Consider the following 18,878-nt stretch of genomic DNA (forward strand, 5'->3'; position numbering starts at 1 on the left):
AAATTCTCAAAATTCTAGAATTTGAGATATACTTCCATTTGGTTTAATTTCATTATTTAATCATTTATGTTATGCAATTTATTTTAACTTTCGTTGCAATACATTCTCTCATCCATTACATTAATTCTTGATAATGTATCTATCCAACACCATAATGACATGTACCGAAAAAATTAAAAAAAAGGAAGATTGAGGGAAGAATTAAAAACTAATAGTAAATATAGAGAGAGAGAAAAAAAGAAAAATTTAGTAAATAGAATTAAATGATAAAACAAAATAAATAACCGAGGGCAAGAAAGTACATAATAGAATTAAATGGGGGGCATACTACCTCAAATGAAAATACAATCCAGTTCCAATAGCATTTGACTCGACAATACTATATGTATCCATGGCATTGATAAACATTTTCATGATCTATAATACTAGCCCATCAACTATCTTTTCATAGCATAAGAGTCGACCGTCAGCATAATCCATAACTTTTTATAGCTTAAACAGTCACATAATCCATACATCATATAGTCATTTCACATAAAATATGGTGCATGCAGGGACCACCGGGCACGCACCATCATACAACACGTAGTAAGTTAACTCCAATAGTAAGGTCACTTACCTCAATGGCTTTGGCCAAAGTCACTCACAACAAACTAATTCCAACGGTTGATTACGCCCTATAATAACCACATAAATATTTAGAAACCTTTCTAACATACCCTAGCTAAATCTCATGATATTCATCAAAATAAACTCCCAACACAATCTGTCTTTGACGGTTAGGAACCATACTGACCTCAGATTGTAAAAATACGGGCAGAAACGGCTTCAAAAGGGCCAAAATCCTAGATATCGATATATTATGGGTGCCGAGCTGCTAAGTCGAGCCGCCGAGCCAATAACCGAGCCAACTGTCGAGTCGTCATCGATGAGCCGAGGAGCGATGGATTCGAGCCGACCTCCTCAACGTGCGAGCCGAGCTATGAGTCGCATGCGAAGTTGAGAAAGCGCGCTACAGACGTGTGTTTGTGGGATCAGTGTTGAGTCGAAACGAACGCGTCCCGCGTTCGTATATGTGTTGGGTCAGTGGTCGAACGTGAAACCTAACCCGAATCTGACCCGTCGTTTTTCTTACCAGCCAGCCAATGAAACCATAATCGACGATGCTGCCTTATCTGTTTCTGATTCCGACGACAGTCGTGCAACGCCTTCAACGGTCATGCAACGCACCTTCTTCGATTCTAACAGTCAACCCTAAACCCTAAACCCTAATCAATTTCGACCCCTGCGTCGATTCTCCCTCCGAACAGAAATGTCACTTGTTCCGACAATTCACCGAAAAACACCAGCGAACCAAATCACACGATTTCTTTTCGAACACTCTCTATTCCCATTCTGTCAGACACACTCGGACACAGAAGGTGAGTTTGGAGACAAAAATTGTTCTTAAGGGAACTAAAGGTTGGACATAGGAATATAAAAGGTCTCATAACGTTTCCTATTAAGGTAATAACTATCTCGCCGTAAATTATAAATATTTTCCGGCAATAATAAATGCTACAACATAATAACCTTCCATTTATAGAAATAAAAATAAAATATAAGAAAAATAAGGTAAAATGGAAAAAATTTGAATCTTACATTATCCCCTCCGAAAAAGGACTTTGGTCCTTGAAAGTCTCTTAAGCCCAAATAACTTTAGATATTTTTCTCATTTCAACCTATTGTTCCCATTAAGTAGCTTCCTCTACTGGTTTCTAGAATCCTTTGTGCCACCTCTCGAGCAAACCTTGGCCATGTGGTCCTCCTTTCAACACCGAAAACAGGCCTTAATGTGGCCTAAACATTGACCTCAATGATTTTTCCCACATTCATTAGAATTAGGTTTGTCATCTAATCTGTTTTCATGTTCATGACGACGCTTTCTTCCCACTGATGATGAAGGGGGTTCACGCCAACTATCCGGTCCTTCCATAGATTTAGCTGCTCTCAGGGCGGCAGCGTAAGTGGCAGGCGCAATCGCCTGACCAGTGTTACGAATCTTCGTGTCTAACCCCAGCACAAACCGTCTTACTGTCCTATAGTTCGTGTTCACCAACTCTGAGGTATATCGCTTTAGCTTAGAAAATTCTCTGGCGTAAGTAGTAACACTACGCCCCCTCTAACTCAATTGAGTGAACTCCTGTTGTTTTCGCAGCTGAACATCCTCGGGATAATATTCTTCAGTAAAGGCACTCTTGAATCTGCCCACGAGACTGCACCTCCCTCAGGACTAATAATGTCACGGGTGGCTTGCCACCACTATTCCGCATCCTCATGCAGCATAAACGTAACACACTCCACCCTATGGGCCTCAGGGAAGTTGGTCAACCCAAATACAGTCTTAATGAATCTCAACCACATTTGTGCCACAGTTGGATCGTCAGATGTCTCCTTAAAAGTTCGAGGGTCACCCCTCTTGAAATCTCGCAGGTACTTAGCTTCCATGGTTGACGTAGAAGCATTAGCTAGATGGTTGAGAGTCAGATTTTGTATCACAGCTTGCAATGCATCTACTAGGGCAGTTGTAGGGTTTGGTGCGGCCTGAAGTGCTGCTGGTGGCGGAAGAGGCTGATCTACAGAACCTTCATGTCCCAAACTACGTCCCCTTCCACCTCTTCCCCTACCCCTAAGCGGGGGTTGTCCTCTAATACCTCCTCCTCAAGTTCTAGGTGGCATCTAAACAGTGCACGCAACTACTAAGTCACATACTTATCTAATAGATTCTATAAACCTTCGTAGTCATGCAAGTCACTCATACATACAACTATAGCATTATCATAACAATCCGATACTACATGTGATAAGACAAGGAACCACTACAAGGGGTGTAAGATTCGGATTACCTTGTTGATCGAATATCTCAAGGCAAGAACATTGTTTGAGATTCGAATCACTCCACAAGCAAGATCGATCATGTCTAGCTTGAATGATTCTTGTTGATCAAATATCTCAAACACTTGTTTGAGATTCAATTACCCCACAAGCAAGATTGATCATGTCGAGCTTGAATGATTCTACATGCAACCTAAACTACACAGAATTGCAAATAAACTTAGCCATTGGCTAAAGAAAGCACAAATGCTCCTTTTACTATATATTTTCCAAGTCTCTTACAAATACAACATATATGGATTTATATAGCCTCAAAATGAAACTACTTAAGGCATTCCAAGAGTTCTAACATTCATGCTTAATGGCCTTTATTAACCCTTATGTAATTGTAACCTAAAGTAAATTAAAAGTCTTAAAATATATTAATGAAATACAATAACTCTAAATTACTCTAAATTGTAATCCACCCAAAATTCAAAACATGAAACTTCATTCTTCTTCAATGTGCATGAATTGAAATATATTTTGATAATTTCAACAATATTTTCTTCACATCTTCATTGAAGCATATTGTATGATTGATGTCTCTTGGTTCATATCAACATGACATGTCATAAATCATGCCAACATACAACACGTACATCATATCTTTCATTACAAAATACATATTCACTACAACATGCTTCATTAAACTAAGAAACTTTAATTCTTAGAAAGGCGTACCTGACGATGATGGTGCGTTTGCTGGAGGACCATGGAAGTACGTTAGGCCTACATCGTAAGCCAGTCGTAAAGATCTATAACCTAGATCTCTGATACCAACTGTAACGCCCCTAATTTTTTTAACCTAATTAGGGAAGTCACCTTGCATACATAACTTATTAAGCAGAAGCTCATCATACATAACCTTAGAAAATACAACAAGTCTTACATAAAGATCCAAAAATCCAAACAAACATATCTCCGAAAATAAAACCTTGAGTAATTGAATTTGGAAAACTCTTAATAAAACAATGTTCAATGCTTTAACTTAAATAAGTCAAATAAATATAAACTATTAAAAATGCCCCTCGTCCACTTCCATGGTATTCTCAGCTCCACCGTCAACAGTACATTGGTGCCTTGCATTTACCTGAAAAATGTAGGTAGTATATAGCTTGAGTATTTTATAAAATACTCCGCAAGTCATCCCACTATTGGGGTTAGAAATGCAAACACATGCAACATATGAGCAGGATCTAACTTTTCGTAAACATTACATGGCCTTGGGCGCTTTTCTATTCTGGGTAGGGTTGGATGCATGGTACTCCTTCACACACGACCCATGTACGCGCACATAGACCCATCAGGCGGGATCGTATACGTACCCCCTAGGCTTGGCTTGGTCGGGCACAACGCATTACACGTCGCCGGACACTACAGAACAGAAAAGGGCCCACATGATATCATGACGAACATAAATATCGTATTTCATTCTTTCGTAACATAAAGGAGAAGTATCCCGATGCAAGTGAGATACATATATGCATGAGGTCCCTTAACATACCTAACATGGCATTACATAAGCATTGCTAACATCACATATACGTTTCTTACATTACATTGCATATCACATAACTTACATTACGTGGCATATTACCTAACATGAAAATACATTCCAAATCCATAAGCATTTCATGACTCGATAATACTACGTGTATTCATGGCATCGATCAACATTTTTATGGCATATAATAATAGCAGATCAACTATCTTTTCATAGCATAGATAGTCAACAGTCAACATCATCCATAGCTTTTCCCATCGGAAACAGTCAACAGTCAACATAATCCATTACTTTTCATAGCGTAAATAGTCACATAATCCATACATCATATAGTCATATCACATAAAATATGGTGCATGCAGGGGCCATAGGGCACGCGCCATCATACAACACGTAGTAAGCTAACTCCAACAGTAAGGTCACTTACCTCGATGGCCTTGGCTGAAGTCACTCACAACAAGCTAATTCCAAAGGTTTAATTACGTCCTATAATAACCACATAAAAATTTAGGAACTTTCATAATATACGCTAGCTAAATCTCATGCAATTTATCAAAATAAACTCCCAACACCATTTGTCTATGATGGTTAGGATCCATACTGACCTCAGGTTGTAAAAAAAAGGGCGGAAACGGCTTTGAAAGGGACAAAAACCTAGAGATTGATATATTATGGGTATTGAGCCGCTAAGCCGAGCCGACAACCGAGCCGACTACCGAGTCTTCGTCGATGAGCTGAGGAGCGATTGAATCAAGCAGACCTCGTCCAAGTGCAAGCCGAGCAGTGAGAATTCATGTGAAGCCGGGAAAGCGCGCTACAGGCGTGCGACTGCGGGATCGGGGTTGGGCCGAAACAAAAGCGGCCTACATTCGTCTGTGGACTGGGCTATAGGCCGAATGTGAAACCCAATCTAAAGCTGACCCGTCGTCTTCCTTACCCGCCAACCAACAAAATCTTAATCGATGACCCTGCCTTCTCCACTTCCGATTCCGATGACGGTCGCACAGCACCTTCAACGGTCACGCAGCACCTTCGATGGTCACGCAGCGCAGCTTCTTCAATTACGACAGTCAACCTTCTTCCAACGGGGACGAGGTGACACGACTTAACACGATCCGACGTCTCGTCTCCCTAACCCTAATCGATTCCTACCCCTGCATCGATTCTACCTCCGGATAGCAAGGTCACTTGTTCCGACAACTCACCAAATAACACCTACAAACCAAACCACACGATTTCTTTTCGAACACTCTCGACTCCCATTCTCTCAGACACACTCGGACATAGAAGGTGAGTTTGGAGATAAAAGTCATTCTTAAGGGAACGAAAGGTTGGGCATAGGAATATAAAAGGTCTCATATCGTTTTCTATTAAGGTAATAACTGTCTTGCCGAGAATCATGCATATTTTCTAGCAAGAATAAATGCTACACCATAATATCTTGTCATTTATAGAAATAAAAATAAAATTTAAGCAAAATAATGAAAAATGAAAAAAATCTAAATCGTTGCACTCAGGCTATGTACCATGTCATTTTTAAAGTAAAGACCAACACCCATATACGAATGATGATGACATCACGAGTAGAGACTGTGGCATGTGCATAGGGTAGACTCATATTTAAATTCCTAGTCTTAGGTTAGGATAGGTTGTTCTGCATCACATTGTTTTAATTATCAAAAGATATTTAAGTTCTGCCACATTGAAGAAGAATTTGCTTCATTGTTATAAATTATGGGTGAATCATAATTTATTGTAATTTAGAGGTGTGATGTTTCTTTAATGTATTTTAAGGCTTATTTATATAGTTCCTAATTATGACCATAAAGTATGCATTGTGCCTAATTATAGTAATAAAGTATAAATGTTATAAACGGTTGAGATGACTCATGTAAGAACACCTGTTTTATTTTATGCCTATATAAAGTCATGTATGTTATCATTTCCAAATGTAGTTAAAGGGGCATTTGTGCTTTCCTTTAGCCAATAACTAAGTTTCTTTGTCATTCTATGTAGCTTAGGTTGCCGGTAGAATCATTCAAGCTCGATATGATCAATCTTGCTCGTGGAGTGATTTGAATCTCAAACAAGTGTTCTTACGTTGAGATATTTGATTAACATGGTAATCCGAATTTTATTTTCCCTTGGAGTGATTCTTTATCATTAGGGCTCAGTTTAGATTGCATTTTAAGAATCATTCAAGCTAGACATGATTGATTTTACTTATAGAGTGATTCTAATATCAAACAAGTGTTCTTGCGTTGAGAAATTGGACCAACAAAGTGATCAAAATTTTACTTCTCTTATAGTGATTTTCCTATCATTTGTTATCAGAGCTTTCCGTTGGGCTGATTTCTTATGATTTGGTATCCGAGCTTTTCCTTGGGTTAAATCCTTATTTTTTAGTAGTAGAGCTTTTCTCTTGAGTTGATTCTTTATCACACTATTTATTGCTAACCAAAGTCCTTTTTTGAGGTCCTACAGGTAGAAGATTCCACCAAGTGGGAGCAAGTGAGGGAGGATGAGATGAGCTCACTTGCAAAGAATAATACATAGGTGTTGATTGAGTTCGCTACAGAAAAGATAGCTTTGTTGAACAAATTGGTGTTCAGAATCAAGGCTGAACCAGATGAAAAAATGAGGTTAAAGGCTTGATTAATAGTTAAAGAATATTAAAAAAGAAAAGACATTGTTTGTGTTGAAATCTTTTCTTTTGTTGTGAAATTAACTACTATCCAAATTTTGTTGAGCATAGTAGCTTTAGCAAATGGATGCAAATTTTTTTTTTTTACATGGAGGTCTAGATGAGAAGATCTTATGCAGCACCCAAAGGATTTGCATCTCCAGGCAAAGAACACATGGTGTAGCTCAATAGGAGCTTGTATGAACTGAAACAAGCACCGAGAAAATGGTACAAAAAGTTTGACACCTTAATGTGCAAGAGTGGTTTCCACATGAGTGAAAAAGATCAGTGTTGTTACTTTAAAAAATACACTGATTCTTATGTGTTTCTACTCCTGTATGTGGACGATATACTAATTGTAGGATCTAGTATGATAGAGATAAACTAATTGAAGGCAAGCATGTCTTTAGTATTTGAGATGAAATATTTGAGTGCAACGAAGGAGATTCATAGGATATGATTTCTCAAGATAGATCTGTTGGAACATTTAATCTATCCTAGGAGGAGTACATTGAGAAGATGTGGTCCAAATTCAAGATTAATGATGTTAAACTTAGGACTACCCCTTTTGGCAAATTATGTTAAATTGTCAAAGGGGCACTCTACCAAGACAGCTGAAGAACATGAGTACATGACATCTGTTCCATACACTTTTGTAGTTAGGAGTTTGATGTATGCTATAGTTTGCACTAGACTTGATATAACACATGACGTAGGAGTTGGTAGCAAATACATGGTAAACCCAGAAAAATAACATTGGGAAGCTGTAAAATGACTTCAGAGATATGTGAGAAGTACCTTGTAATGCCCCTAATTTTCTTAACCTAATTAGTGACGTCACCCATACAATGCATAAATCATCAATTACTTTGAAACAATACCAATGTCTTACATAAAGGTTCAAAAATCCAAATTAAACATAACTCTAAAAAGAATACGTTCAATACTTGAATCCATAAAATTTAAATAAAATAAATATTCAACGATGTAACTTATAAACCCAAATAAAAACATAAAGTGCTAACTATGCCATCTCATCAACTTCCATGGTATCCTCAGCTCCATCGTCAATCGTACATTGGTGCCTTGCCTTTACCTGAAAAATGTAGGTAGCATGTGACTTGATTATTTTATGAAATACTCAATAAGTCACCCACTATTGGGGTTAGATATACAGACACATGCCACATATAAGTGAGACTTATCTTTCAAAAAACTATACATGGCCTTACGCTCTTTTCTTTTTTGGGCAGGGTTGTATGTTTGGTACTTCTCCACACATAGCCAATGTACACACACATGGGCCCACCAGGCGGGCTCGTATACGTACCCCTGGGCCAAGCTTTGTTGGGCACAACGTTTTACACGTTCACTGGTTGCCACTTACTTTCATGACATAAAGGAAAAGTATCTCGATGTAAATAATATACATATATGCATGAGATCCCATAACTTGCATTACATGGCATATTACATAATACGAATTACGTGTCCATTTCTTTATACATTCCATACATAACTCCATTATGCTACATGTATGCATAACAACGTTCAACGCCTTCATATTATGTAATAATATGAAAACATCCATAGCATTTCATAACACTACCAGAAAACATAGTGAAGGCATAACATGGTCATTTCACATAAAATATGGTGCATGCAAAAGCCACGGGGCGCGCACCATCATACAACATACAACAGGCTAAATCCAACAGTAAAGTCACTTAGCTTGATGTCCTTGGCCGAAGTTACTCACACTAAGCTAACTCCAACCGCTGACTACTTTCTATAAGAATCACCTAATATACTTAGAAACTTTTCATACCGTAACCAAGCTAGCCCTCATGTTAATTATCAAGATAAACCTCTAACAGTAATCTGTTTTTTTACTAATAAGAGCCATACTGACCTTAGAAGGAAAACAAAAAAAAAAGGCAGAAACGACTTCAGAAGGGCCAAAAACCTAGGAATCGATATATTACGAGTATACTCAGTCGACAAGCCGCGTCGTCGAGCCGTTGTCAATAAGTCAAGAAATCGAGGTTGTCGACCCGAGCCACAACTGTGTACGCGTGTGAAGTTGAATCGAAGAAGTTAGGCATGCGTTTGCTGATTCCGTATCTGCTGAGTATTGGGCCAAAAAAGAACGCGGCTCGGGTTCTACGTCTGGGCTGTGTGCTAAAACTAGAGGCCAAGCGTGAGGGCTATGATCGCGATTATCCAGTTCTATCTAGACGTTCGTCTTCCTAACCCAAAGCACAACGAAATGCTAATCGACTTCTTTCCTCCTCCCCGTCTCCGACGAACATGCAGCGATTTTCGATGACGTTACACCCTACTTCCAATTCTGACAAACGCGCTGCAACCTTTATCGATTCCGACGAACACACAGTGACCTCTACGCCGATACACCCTACTTCCACTCGACTTCCCTTCTCGAAAAATCTCTATTTTCTGTTCTCTCAAATATAATATCACGCAGGGAATAACTTCAGGAGAAAATCGTTTCGAGTACATATATAAAAGGGTCTAAGAACGTTTCGCATTAAGGCAATAATTCTCTCGCTGGAAATCATGCATTTTCCTGCGGGAATAAATGTTGCATTTAATATAAGATTATATCATTTTTTGAATTAAAAGTAAAATCTTGATGGTTGCATGCATTTAGAACTTTACTTTGTTATGTCAATGAAAAAATAGTTCTGCAAGGTTTTGTGGATGTTGATACCAAACTACATGGTAAACCGAGCGAAATAACATTGAGAAGTTGTGATGTGGCTTTAGAGATATCTGAGAGGTATTTTATTCAGTACTTCACTTTGTTATGATAATGAAAAAGTAGTTCTATAAGATTTTGTGGATGCTGATCTTAGTGGAATATATACTCTAGCAAGAGCACATCTAAATACATCCACACTATAGATAGAACAACAATGAGTTGGATGTCCAAGCTTAAAAACTGTGTTATTGCTTCATCTACTGAGGTTGCATACGTGGCAAGAGATGCAAGAGCTGAAGTTGGAAAGGAGATGGCATGGATGAAAGACTATCTAAGACAGTTAGACAAAAAGAATACAAGAAGATTATTTATCTAGATAGTCAGAGTGTTGTACAATTGGCAAAACCTCGGCCTATCATTCAAAGACACAACACATTAGAGTATGATATCATTTCACTCGCAAGTTAGTGGAAGAGGGTGACATGTGTTTGGAGAAGATAGACGGTGCAAAAAAATCAACAGACATGTTGAAAAAAATGTGTTGATGTTGAAAAAAATGAAGTTGTGCAAAGCTTTAGTTGGTCTAGTGCAGTGATGATATTGATCGGGATAAGAGTCGTTTGAGAATGAAATTCTAGATTAACTGGATCAGTCTCCAAATAGGAGAATTGTTAGGCTATGGAGTATGTTGCTTATCTATAGCTTATGCAATGGTTATACATTAATAAGGTGATAGGTTCTAAATGAATATAGTAAAGGGTCATGTAAACAAGTATGTATAGTAAATATGAGAGATGTATATATGTTTAGTAAACTGAAATATATAAATATCTGCTTAAGAAGTGCTTTGAATGTATACTTTTGGCGTATTATATACTTGAAAGTCATCCATATAAACCTCTGGTCAAGGTTCCTTCTTACAGTTTCTCTCTTTATTCTTTGTACTCATCTAGATTTAGATTGAGTGCGTGAGTTATTGGGCGGTCCTAACAACACTATCTAACAATTTTTCTTAAGGACGAGAGTCTTTAAGTCCGTTTCTCTCCGAGATTAAAGCTTTGTTGTGCAAAGTCTCATCTCAATTTTATTTGTGTGGTTGAAGGATTATTCACGGGTGGTTTTGGAATTATCCAAAGTTCTGTAGCTCAGTTGGTTAGAGCGTTGGTCTTATGAGCCGAAGGTCGCGGGTTCAAACCCCGCTCGAACCAAAATTCTAGAATTTGAGATCTACTTCCATTTGGTTTAATGAATTAATCATTTATGTTACTAGAGAGAGAAAAAAAAGAAAAATTTAGTAAATAGAATTAAATGATAAAACAAAATAAATAACTGAGGGCAAGAAAGTACATAATAGAATTAAATGGGGGCATATTACCTCAAATGAAAATACATTCCAGTTCCAGTTCCATAAGCATTTGACTCGACAATACTATATGTATCCATGGCATTGATAAACATTTTCATGACCTATAATACTAGCCCATCAACTATCTTTTCATAGCATAAGAGTCGATTGTCAACATAATTCATAACTTTTTATAGCTTAAACAGTCACATAATCCATACATCATATAGTCATTTCACATAAAATATGGTGCATGCAGGGACCACAGGGCACGCACCATCATACAACACGTAGTAAGTTAACTCCAATAGTAAGGTCACTTACCTCGATGGCTTTGGCCAGAGTCACTCACAACAAACTAATTCCAACCGTTGATTACGCCCTATAATAACCACATAAAAATTTAGAAACCTTTCTAACATACCCTAGCTAAATCTCATGCTATTCATCAAAATAAACTCCCAACACAATCTGTCTTTGACGGTTAGGAACCATACTGACCTCAGATTGTAAAAATACGGGCAGAAACGGCTTCAAAAGGGCCAAAATCCTAGATATCGATATATTATGGGTGCCGAGCTGCTAAGTCGAGCCGCCGAGCCAACAACCGAGCCAACTGTCGAGTCGTCATCGATGAGCCGAGGAGCGATGGATTCGAGCCGACCTCCTCAACGTGCGAGCCGAGCTATGAGTACGCATGCGAAGTTGAGAAAGCGCGCTACAGACGTGTGTTTGTGGGATCGGTGTTGAGTCGAAACGAACGCGTCCCGCGTTCGTATATGTGTTGGGTCAGAGGTCGAACGTGAAACCTGACCCGAATCTGACCCGTCGTTTTTCTTACCAGCCAGCCAATGAAACCATAATCGACGATGCTGCCTTATCTGTTTCTGATTCCGACGACAGTCGTGCAACGCCTTCAACGGTCATGCAACGCACCTTCTTCGATTCTAACAGTCAACCCTAAACCCTAAACCCTAATCAATTTCGACCCCTGCGTCGATTCTCCCTCCGAACAGAAATGTCACTTGTTCCGACAATTCACCGAAAAACACCAGCGAACCAAATCACACGATTTCTTTTCGAACACTCTCTATTCCCATTCTGTCAGACACACTCGGACACAGAAGGTGAGTTTGGAGACAAAAATTGTTCTTAAGGGAACTAAAGGTTGGACATAGGAATATAAAAGGTCTCATAACGTTTCCTATTAAGGTAATAACTGTCTCGCCGTAAATTATAAATATTTTCCGGCAATAATAAATGCTACAACATAATAACCTTCCATTTATAGAAATAAAAATAAAATATAAGAAAAATAAGGTAAAATGGAAAAAATTTGAATCTTACATTATCCCCTCCGAAAAAGGACTTTGGTCCTTGAAAGTCTCTTAAGCCCAAATAACTTTAGATATTTTTCTCATTTCAACCTATTGTTCCCATTAAGTAGCTTCCTCTACTGGTTTCTAGAATCCTTTGTGCCACCTCTCGAGCAAACCTTGGCCATGTGGTCCTCCTTTCAACACCGAAAACAGGCCTTAATGTGGCCTAAACATTGACCTCAATGATTTTTCCCACATTCATTAGAATTAGGTTTGTCATCTAATCTGTTTTCATGTTCATGACGACGCTTTCTTCCCACTGATGATGAAGGGGGTTCACGCCAACTATCCGGTCCTTCCATAGATTTAGCTGCTCTCAGGGCGGCAGCGTAAGTGGCAGGCGCAATCGCCTGACCAGTGTTACGAATCTTCGTGTCTAACCCCAGCACAAACCGTCTTACTGTCCTATAGTTCGTGTTCACCAACTCTGAGGTATATCGCTTTAGCTTAGAAAATTCTCTGGCGTAAGTAGTAACACTACGCCCCCTCTAACTCAATTGAGTGAACTCCTGTTGTTTTCGCAGCTGAACATCCTCGGGATAATATTCTTCAGTAAAGGCACTCTTGAATCTGCCCACGAGACTGCACCTCCCTCAGGACTAATAATGTCACGGGTGGCTTGCCACCACTATTCCGCATCCTCACGCAGCATAAACGTAACACACTCCACCCTATGGGCCTCAGGGAAGTTGGTCAACCCAAATACAGTCTTAATGAATCTCAACCACATTTGTGCCACAGTTGGATCGTCAGATGTCTCCTTAAAAGTTCGAGGGTCACCCCTCTTGAAATCTCGCAGGTACTTAGCTTCCATGGTTGACGTAGAAGCATTAACTAGATGGTTGAGAGTCAGATTTTGTATCACAGCTTGCAATGCATCTACTAGGGCAGTTGTAGGGTTTGGTGCGGCCTGAAGTGCTGCTGGTGGCGGAAGAGGCTGATCTACAGAACCTTCATGTCCCAAACTACGTCCCCTTCCACCTCTTCCCCTACCCCTAAGCGGGGGTTGTCCTCTAATACCTCCTCCTCAAGTTCTAGGTGGCATCTAAACAGTGCACGCAACTACTAAGTCACATACTTATCTAATAGATTCTATAAACATTCGTAGTCATGCAAGTCACTCATACATACAACTATAGCATTATCATAACAATCCGATACTACATGTGATAAGACAAGGAACCACTACAAGGGGTGTAAGATTCGGATTACCTTGTTGATCGAATATCTCAAGGCAAGAACATTGTTTGAGATTCGAATCACTCCACAAGCAAGATCGATCATGTCTAGCTTGAATGATTCTTGTTGATCAAATATCTCAAACACTTGTTTGAGATTCGAATTACCCCACAAGCAAGATTGATCATGTCGAGCTTGAATGATTCTACATGCAACCTAAACTACACAGAATTGCAAATAAACTTAGCCATTGGCTAAAGAAAGCCCAAATGCTCCTTTTACTATATATTTTCCAAGTCTCTTACAAATACAACATATATGGATTTATATAGCCTCAAAATGAAACTACTTAAGGCATTCCAAGAGTTCTAACATTCATGCTTAATGGCCTTAATTAACCATTATGTAATTGTAACATTCATGCTTAATGGCCTTAATTAACCATTATGTAATTGTAACCTAAAGTAAATTAAAAGTCTTAAAATATATTAATGAAATACAATAACTCTAAATTGTAATCCACCCAAAATTCAAAACATGAAACTTCATTCTTCTTCAATGTGCATGAATTGAAATATATTTTGATAATTTCAACAATATTTTCTTCACATCTTCATTGAAGCATATTGTATGATTGATGTCTCTTGGTTCATATCAACATGACATGTCATAAATCATGCCAACATACAACACGTACATCATATCTTTCATTACAAAATACATATTCACTACAACATGCTTCATTAAACTAAGAAACTTTAATTCTTAGAAAGGCGTACCTGACGATGATGGTGCGTTTGGTGGAGGACCATGGAAGTACGTTAGGCCTACATCGTAAGCCAGTCGTCAAGATCTATAACCTCGATCTCTGATACCAACTGTAACGCCCCTAATTTTTTTAACCTAATTAGGGAAGTCACCTTGCATACATAACTTATAAAGCAGAAGCTCATCATACATAACCTTAGAAAATACAACAAGTCTTACATAAAGATCCAAAAATCCAAACAAACATATCTCCCAAAATAAAACCTTGAGTAATTGAATTTGGAAAACTCTTAATAAAACAATGTTCAATGCTTTAACTTAAATAAGTCAAATAAATATAAACTATTAAAAATGCCCCTCGTCCACTTCCATGGTATTCTCAGCTCCACCGTCAACAGTACATTGGTGCCTTGCATTTACCTGAAAAATGTAGGTAGTATATAGCTTGAGTATTTTATAAAATACTCCGCAAGTCATCCCACTATTGAGGTTAGAAATGCAAACACATGCAACATATGAGCAGGATCTAACTTTTCGTAAACATTACATGGCCTTGGGCGCTTTTCTATTCTGGGTAGGGTTGGATGCATGGTACTCCTTCACACACGACCCATGTACGCGCACATAGACCCATCAGGCGGGATCGTATACGTACCCCCTAGGCTTGGCTTGGTCGGGCACAACGTATTACACGTCGTCGGACACTACAGAACAGAAAAGGGTCCGCATGATATCATGACGAACATAAATATCGTATTTCATTCTTTCGTAACATAAAGGAGAAGTATCCCGATGCAAGTGACATACATATATGCACGAGGTCCCTTAACATACCTAACATGGCATTACATAAGCATTGCTAACATCACATATACGTTTCTTACATTACATTGCATATCACATAACTTACATTACGTGGCATATTACCTAACATGAAAATACATTCCAAATCCATAAGCATTTCATGACTCGATAATACTACGTGTATCCATGGCATCGATCAACATTTTTATGGCATATAATAATAGCAGATCAACTATCTTTTCATAGCATAGATAGTCAACAGTCAACATCATCCATAGCTTTTCCCAGCGGAAACAGTCAACAGTCAACATAATCCATTACTTTTCATAGCGTAAACAGTCACATAATCCATACATCATATAGTCATATCACATAAAATATGGTGCATGCAGGGGCCATAGGGCACGCGCCATCATACAACACGTAGTAAGCTAACTCCAACAGTAAGGTCACTTACCTCGATGGCCTTGGTCGAAGTCACTCACAACAAGCTAATTCCAAAGGTTTAATTACGTCCTATAATAACCACATAAAAATTTAGGAACTTTTCATAATATACCCTAGCTAAATCTCATGCAATTTATCAAAATAAACTCCCAACACAATTTGTCTATGATGGTTAGGATCCATACTGACCTCAGATTGTAAAAATAAGGGCGGAAACGGCTTTGAAAGGGACAAAAACCTAGAGATTGATATATTATGAGTATTGAGCCGCTAAGCCGAGCCGAAAACCGAGCCGACTACCGAGTCTTCGTCGATGAGCCGAGGAGCGATTGAATCAATCAGACCTCGTCCACGTGCAAGCCGAGCAGTGAGAATTCATGTGAAGCCGGGAAAGCGCACTACAGGCGTGTGTCTGTGGGATCGGGGTTGGGCCGAAACGAAAGCGGCCTGCATTCGTCTGTGGACTGGGCTATAGGCTGAATGTGAAACCCGATCTAAAGCTGACCCGTCGTCTTCCTTACCCGCCAACCAAAAAAACCTTAATCGATGACCCTGCCTTCTCCACTTCCGATTCCGATGACGGTCGCGCAGCACCTTCAACGGTCACGCAGCACCTTCAACGGTCACGCAGCACCTTCGACGGTCACGCAACGCACCTTCTTCGATTCTGTCAGTCAACCTACTTTCGACGGGCACGAGACGACACGACCGAACGTGATCCGACGTCTCATCTCTCTAACCCTAATCATTTTCGACCCCTGCGTCGATTCTCCCTCCGGACAGCAATGTCACTTGTTCCGAAAACTCACCGAAAAACACCGGCGAACCAAATCACACGATTTCTTTTCGAACACTCTCGATTCCCGTTCTCTCAGACACACTCGGACACAAAAGGTGAGTTTGGAGACAAAAATTGTTCTTAAGGGAACTGAAGGTTGGACATAGGAATATAAAAGGTCTCATAATGTAGGTAATAACTGTCTCGCCGGAAATTATAAATATTTTCCGGCGAGAATAAATGCTACAACATAATAACCTTCCATTTATAGAAATAAAAATAAAATATAAGCAAAATAAGGTAAAATGGAAAAAATTTGAATGGTTACATTATCCCCTACTAAAAAGGAATTTGGTCCTTGAAAGTCTCTTAAGCCCCAGACAACTTTAGATATTTTTCTCATCTCGTCCTATTATTCCCATTGAGTAGCTTACTTTGTAGAATCCTTTGTGCCACCTCTTGAGCAAACCTTGGCCATGTGGTCCTCCTTTGGACATCGAAAACAGACCTTAATGTGGCCTAAACATTGACCTCAATGATTTTTCCCACATTCATTACAATTAGGTTTGTGATCTAAGCTGTTTTCATGTTCATGCTTAATGGCCTTAATTAACCATTATGTAATTGTAATCTAAAGTAAATTAAAAGTCTTAAAATACATTAATGAAATACAATAACTCTAAATTACTCTAAATTATAATCCACCCAAAAAACTTCATTCTTCTTCAATGTGACATGAACTGAAATATCTTTTAATAATTTTAACAATATTTTCTTCACATTTTCATTGAAGCATATTGTATGATTGATGTCTCTTGGTTCATATCAACATGACATGTCATAAATCATGCCAACATATAACATGTACATCATATCATTCATTACAAAATACATATTCACTACTACATGCTTCATTAAACTAAGAAACTTTAATTCTTAGAAAGGCGTTCCTGACGATGATGGTGCGTTTGCTATAGGACCATGGAAGTACGTTAGGCCTACATCGTAAGCCTGTCGACAAGATCTATAACCTAGATCTCTGATACCAACTGTAATGCCTCTAATTTTCTTAACCTAATTAGGGACGTCACCTTGCATACATAACTTATTAAGCAGAAGCTCATCATAAATAACCTTAGAAAATACAACAAGTCTTACATAAAGGTCCAAAAATCCAAACAAACATATCTTAAAATAAAACCTTCAGTATTTGAATTCGGAAAACTCTTAATAAAACAATGTTCAATGCTTTAACTTAAATAAGTCAAATAAACATAAACTACTAAAAATGCCCCTCATCCACTTCTGAGGTATTCTCAGCTCCACCGTCAACAGTACATTGGTGCCTTGCATTTACCTGAAAAATGTAGGTAGCATATGGCTTGAGTATTTTATAAAATACTCAGCAAGTCATCCCACTATTGGGGTTAGAAATGCAAACACACGCAACATATGAGCAGGATCTAACTTTTCGTAAACATTACATGGCCTTGGGGCCTTTTCTATTCTGGGTAGGGTTGGATGCATGGTACTCTTTCACACACGACCCATGTACGCGCACATAGACCCATCAGGCGGGATCGTATACATACCCCCTAGGCTTGGCTTGGTAGGGCACAACGTATTACACGTCGCTGGACACTACAGAACAGAAAAGGGCCCGCATGATATCATGACTAACATAAATATCGTATTTCATTCTTTCATAACATAAAGGAGAAGTATCCCGATGCAAGTGAGATACATATATGCATGAGGTCCCTTAACGTACCTAAGATGGCATTACATAAGCATTGCTAACATCACATATACGTTTCTTACATTATATGGCATATCACATAACTTACATTACGTGGCATATTACCTAACATGAAAATACATTCCAAATCCATAAGCATTTCATGACTCAATATACTACGTGTATCCATGGCATTGATCAACATTTTTATGGCATATAATAATAGCAAATCAACTATCTTTCCATAGCATAGATAGTCAACAATCAACATCATCCATAGCTTTTCATAGCGGAAACAGTCAATAGTCAACATAATCCATTACTTTTCATAGAGTAAACAATCACATAATCCATACATCATACAGTCATATCACATAAAATATGGTGCATGCAGGGGCCATAGGGCACGCGCCATCATACAAGACGTAGTAAGCTAACTCCAACAGTAAGGTCACTTACCTCGATGGCCTTGGCCGAAGTCACTCACAACAAGCTAATTCCAAAGGTTTAATTACGTCCTATAATAACCACATAAAAGTTTAGGAACTTTCATAATATACCCTAGCTAAATCTCATGCAATTTATCAAAATAAACTCCCAACACAATTTGTCTAT

The 18,878-nt window shown here is 38.6% G+C and overlaps 1 non-coding gene across 1 annotated transcript; it reads left to right on the plus strand.

The window, feature by feature from the left end:
- The first annotated feature begins 10,959 nt into the window (after window positions 1–10,959).
- TRNAI-UAU lies at window positions 10,960–11,033 on the plus strand. The gene has a single exon. It is a non-coding gene; the product is annotated as a tRNA-Ile (tRNA).
- Window positions 11,034–18,878: the final 7,845 nt, after the last annotated feature.

Source organism: Cucurbita maxima, unplaced genomic scaffold (genome assembly GCF_002738345.1).
Source record: "Cucurbita maxima cultivar Rimu unplaced genomic scaffold, Cmax_1.0 Cma_Scf00009, whole genome shotgun sequence".
NCBI classification, from domain to species: Eukaryota; Viridiplantae; Streptophyta; class Magnoliopsida; order Cucurbitales; family Cucurbitaceae; genus Cucurbita; species Cucurbita maxima.